This window comes from Lactuca virosa, chromosome 2 (genome assembly GCF_052849685.1).
Source record: "Lactuca virosa cultivar CGN04683 chromosome 2, Lactuca_virosa_CGN04683_v6, whole genome shotgun sequence".
Lineage (NCBI taxonomy): Eukaryota > Viridiplantae > Streptophyta > Magnoliopsida > Asterales > Asteraceae > Lactuca > Lactuca virosa.
Window position 1 is genome coordinate 141,246,620 of NC_136427.1, and position 5,681 is coordinate 141,252,300.

A 5,681-nucleotide genomic window follows, 5' to 3' on the forward strand; every position below is an offset into this window, starting at 1 on the left:
CGACCATCAGTAATCCTCAGTGTAGTTGGGGCTTGTGACCACACCGTTGCACCTATCAATCCCGGACAATCGGCTATCTTGTGGCCTACTAGGTTGAAGTGGAAGCATATCAGACTCGATCCCTAAGGGCAATCCCCTGCTGCCATGACCAATCCCGCCATACTTGTAACAACCCATAACTCTAGATCGACATACCCTATCGTGTTGTTTCCCGTACTTGCCGTAATGGCCCCGGTCCTACTGGCCCCTAGGTCATGAATCGAAATCTTGGACTTCTTTGCTGAACCCTCGACTATCTGCACCTGCTTTTCCTTCCTCTTCGAGAGGTGCTCTAAGTCAATAACCCGCTCTTGGGATCTCGCTATCATATCCTCCAATGTCCGACAAGCTAAAAAGCAAACAAACTCCTTGATATCTGCTCTCTGCATATCATGGTACCGAGTCTTCTTCATTTCCTCGTCTCTGACATATTGTTGGACCTGTAAAGCTCTTTCCTTAAACTTGGCACTGATCTCCGCCACAACCTTAGTCATCTGGCACAGGTCCTAAAACTCCCTCGCCATCTGTTGCAGCTCGATAGCCGGTGGAAACTTTGCTCTAAATTTGGTCACAAAATCAGGCCAGGTCATGGCCTCAAAAGCCTGTGCTCCCAGAGTATATCTAACCTCCTCCCACCAATCACAAGCTCGCTCCCTAAAACACCCTGCAATGAACCTCACCTTCGAACCCTCGGGATAGAAGCTCGTCATATGGGCACACTCAATGTCAGCTATCCATCTCCTGATGATAATGGGGCCTTTCACCCTGAAGAACTCTGGTGCCCCGCATCCCCGAAAATCATTGAATGTGAGGGTGCAGGCTCCATACTGTCCAACAGACAACTCAACTCGAAAGGTTTGGAAGCACTCCTCCATCATCTCAACGATCCCTTCCTTGATTGTCCTGAACATCATATGGGACGCATCAAGGATACCTCGCGTAATCTCCGACACGATGAACTCGTGTAATCCCTTATCAATTGGTTCGACACCATAGCCCGAACTATAATCAGATTCTGAACCACCCGCTGGTGTCATCACCATACTGAAATACACTATGTAAACAATGAGAACACGTACAAAGAAGCACACACTCTATAAGTTTCTCAGAATCATCAAGACTTTCCTTGCCTCATGTACAGATCCTATGCTTTCAGTAGTACGAGCCCAATAGTAACTTCCACACCTATCTATACCTTCCTTAATGGTCTCCCTGAATCCTCTAATACCTTCTAACTTCCTCATGAATACGATCACATGCCATAGGCACTTGATAATTTTTCGACTGCTAAGTCTCCCCCTACAATGGTTGGAATTAGACAAGAGCTGCGCAATAGAGTTAAACCTAATATTCTAAAATTATTTAATCCCTGCAACATGTAACTTAATGTATCCGCTTAATACTTATATGATAGAATTGGGGTCTCTAAAAGCACAGTGCAATCAACATTCGAGCATCGCGTAATCCCAACCAGTGCATTACTTGATCATGGCATTCTATCTTTCATCTGAAGCTCAACTAATTAGGTACATAAAGTCATCTCTCCTAACATTCTATTATGCAAAACCTGAGCAGATCCTTAGCCCTAATGTAGCATTCAATTCTCATATACTCACACCAAAACAATAAACATAACACATGTATGGTAATTTGGGAAAACTTAATTGAGCTCGGCTGATTGCATGCATGGTGCCCCTAAAACTTTTAAAAAATTGTTTTTATTAAAAATATTTTTACCACTTCCTTAGTTTGAGTCTGAACGCACTCGAGAGTGTGCCCGAATCCCTCAAACTAAGGTTAAGATACCAACTTGTAGTCTCCCAAAAGTTCATAGTAAAATTTTCATTTTTGAAACATAAACCCATACAACAAGTTGTTCCAAAACCAATCAAAGTGAATATGACAATTAAAAATCAGACTAAAATTCACAAATAGCCAATGTGGAATAAACTCTGGGGATGTTGTGCAGTCAAGTCGGGCCCTTCCCTTTGGAACTGGAAATACCTTAAAAATGTTAAACCACAAACTGTAAACACAAAGCTTAGTGAGTTCCCCAAAATACCACATACTATACATAGAAGGGAGAATTCTATGTGCCAACCATGGCCTTATAATCACTATCATCCCATGAACCACATCATGGACTTTCATTTCCATGTCGGGGGCCAAAACCAAGGTCTTACAAATAAGTGCCAAGAGCCACCTCCTAGTCTTCCATACAAGTATCACAAAGACAAGTTTCATCCTACATATAACTGCCAGGGTCCAGGACCTGGTCTTGCATAAAATTTGCCAGGAGCCATATCCAGGTCTTTCATACAATTTCCAGGGGCCATTAACTAATCTTTCTACATAACATAGTCTAGTGGGCCAGCATTGGTGCCTTCGACCGAGGAGTATAGTGAAAAGACTCACCTCTAAGATGCTGATCAACTGCTACTGCTCTCACTGCCAAAAATACAGATGCTATACACCATCTATATAGTCACACAAGGTAAAACTAGGAGTTTGAGCCAAAGTCAACTCAATTCAAAAGTCAACGGTTAATGTTGACTTTAGCCGACCGCCACGTCGTGGTCATCCATGACCACGTCGTGGCCCATAAACGACAACACATACAGGGATTTCCCAGATTCCATACCGTAGCGATCTCAGGTCACGCTTTAGGCACTGGGTTCTTAACAACTTAGTGGGTTAAGCCGCTTTCTTCGATTCTAAGAGCTCCAAAGCTCATATTAGGTCCTTCCTATGGTCTAGATGGAATTAATCATTAAGCACTAAATCTTGAAAGTTCTTTTTCCATCAGTTCCAGAAGAGTTTCTAGCACCAACACTAATATAAAATTTGTGCTTTAAAAATATGGATGTCAAATGCATGTCCTGAGCTTATATTAGGTCAAAAATAAGGGTTTTACGACAAAGACTTCATGTATGGAATCAAGACCCATGCCTGCTTTAGATCCAAGGCATCAAACACCCCAAAAGTCCTAGAGATTCATAAAGTTGTAAACTTTATGAGATCTCACCACCCCAACCCACCAATACATGAAGAATATGGGACACGTCTTGAGATCTAACAACATACACTACTAGAAAACAGCCCTTTAATGACGCGCAAACAATGACACATAGTGATTTACGATACGCAAAAGCGTACGCCCTAAAAATAATGTCATCTCTTCTAAAAATTGAAGGATAGAGGATACACATTTGTACGTGCCCTGAAATTAGTGTTAGAAAAGAAAAAAAAGAAATACGGAGGACGCCCATCATAAAATGTGCGTCGTGTAAGTGTGTCGCTTTATATTTTTTTAATGAAACACGCATTTTAAGCGGGAAATGAAATCCCAAAAAACTAAAACCCCGCCTCCGCTTCCAATTATCAAGAAAGAAGCCTAGCGTTTTCGTCTTTCCTTTCTTTCTCTCTAACCTAAAACCCAACTTGCGATTTCATAAAGATCTCCCATGGCTTCACATATCTCACTTAAATCATAATAACAATCGGTCGCTAATACACTGAAGTCGGATGAACCTGCTGTGTGCGGCTGTCATTCCAATTTTTCTCCCGTTCTTCTTTCAGGAGCTCTTCAGCCACGGTATCGACTCCAATCTCTTTTCTTGTTAATTCATTCCCTAAATTCTCTTTTCGTTTCAATTTTGTGGAGTATGTAGTTCCGAAAACTAGAAATTTCGTCATAATCTTGTATTTTGTGCATTTGGATCTCTAACATTAATCCCCTGGTTATAATTTTACACACCAAATTTCAACCTATTCATTTTGAACTCTAGATCCTTACTGATGTTGGATGTTTGTATAATCGCATGTCAATTCAATGATAGCATCCTTATGTATTTTCTATACTTCGATTGCGTTTTCTTTTCAGTTAAACGCAGTTATTTTGTTCTAAGAATCAAATAGGTGTTCTAATTCGATCCTTGTATCTGAATACGATTCCATTAGCTTCTTTATTCAACTACTTTTGACTTCCTTCTAATTTACCTGATTTAATTATATTTATTAATTTTAAAGGTTAACGTTCCAAAGACAAAGAAGACATATTGCAAGAATAAAGATTGCAGAGAGCATACATTGCATAAGGTGACACAGTACAAGAAGGGGAAAGATAGCTTGGCTGCTCAAGGAAAATGTCGTTATGACAGGAAGCAATCTGGTTATGGTGGTCAAACAAAGCCTGGCTTTGACAAGAAGGTAAAAAAAAACTAAAACTACTTTTTTAACCTTTTCTTTTTCACCTCATTCACATAATGTATATAATCAGGCAAAAACCACAAAGAAGATTGTGCTAAGGTTGCAAGCATGTCTCACAGCACCTAATTAAGGTTATTACTCTTCTTGAGAATCTTTTTATTAAAAATACAATCTTTTTTGACTTAATGGATAATGGATGAATTAATAACGTTTTAGTTAATAAATTTGGTTATTTTGTTTTGGGCAGAGGTGCAAGCATTTTGAAATTGGTGGAGATAAGAAGGTTGCAATGCCTGGTGTTTGTTTTAAGTACTCTTACTGAATGTTACTAAACTTTTCTCCAAAGGTCAACTCATATGTGAAGCATGATGGATGAACTCCTTTCAATACTGCTACAGAATGATACTAAACTTTTCTACAGAGGTCAACTTATATAGGAAGCATGATGGATGAACTCCTTTCAATTGGATTATCTAATGCTCAACAGGTACATTTTATGGGAATATATATATAGCTATATACCCTCTTTGTGGTCAAGTAGTATGATGTTTTATTTAAAAAGCTGTTTGTTGAAATTTATACTAGGGTGCAGGTGACTTTATCTTGAAATTTACACTCAAAACTATTTTTTTCCTTCTTTTTCTTGTAAGTTTAGCCTTGTTCTTTTCTTCAATTAAGTGTTGTCTGGAGAGTGTTGTATGAACACCAATAAATCAACATTTTATCATTCTCTCCAAATGTAAATCCTAAATGACATAAAATTATTAATTTATATCATTGTTGTGCATATGTTTGTTTTGAGTTTAAACTTGTAAATACTTTAAAGTTTACTGTAAACATGATTGCAATGTTCGAAACCTGGAAGAACATAGTCTTTGGAAACTTGGAATACATAGTCATAGTTTGACCTAATTAGTTGCTTATTTTGTTTATTAGTTGTTGTTTTCTAGCTTATTATAGTCACTGATTGGTTTCTTGTTATGCTTAAATCTTAACAGCTATCATGGCAACCTTTAACAGTAGTTTTGGATCGGCACCTTCTTGCAGAAGATATCGTGTACGTGTTCTTGTGCTGCCATTGTGGATTCGGGAACATCCTTGCTTACTGGTCCAATTGTATGTTTCTCACGTGAAGATTTTGTTAGAACTATTAATCTCAGGGATTTCAAGATTTTCATATTTCTTTTATCTAATTAGTTTGTAAATTTCTGTTACAACTTCTATTGATTTGTTTTATCTTTCCATCGAACGATTATTTGTATGACATTAAATTTTATGCAATGGATTGTATTTCTTGTATATGATATTTTATTTATTATGAGACATTAAATGCAAATTTAATTTGAAAATTAGTAAATGTATAAATAATATTTGTTTTAAACATATAAAATTACGATACGCAAAAATGTGTGTCATCTTCATTTATGACATGA

General features: G+C 38.0%; 1 pseudogene; it reads left to right on the top strand.

Annotated features, from left to right (window-relative positions):
* Positions 1–1,977: 1,977 nt before the first annotated feature.
* Positions 1,978–4,855, top strand: LOC145157819 (large ribosomal subunit protein eL42-like; annotated as a pseudogene).
* Positions 4,856–5,681: the final 826 nt, after the last annotated feature.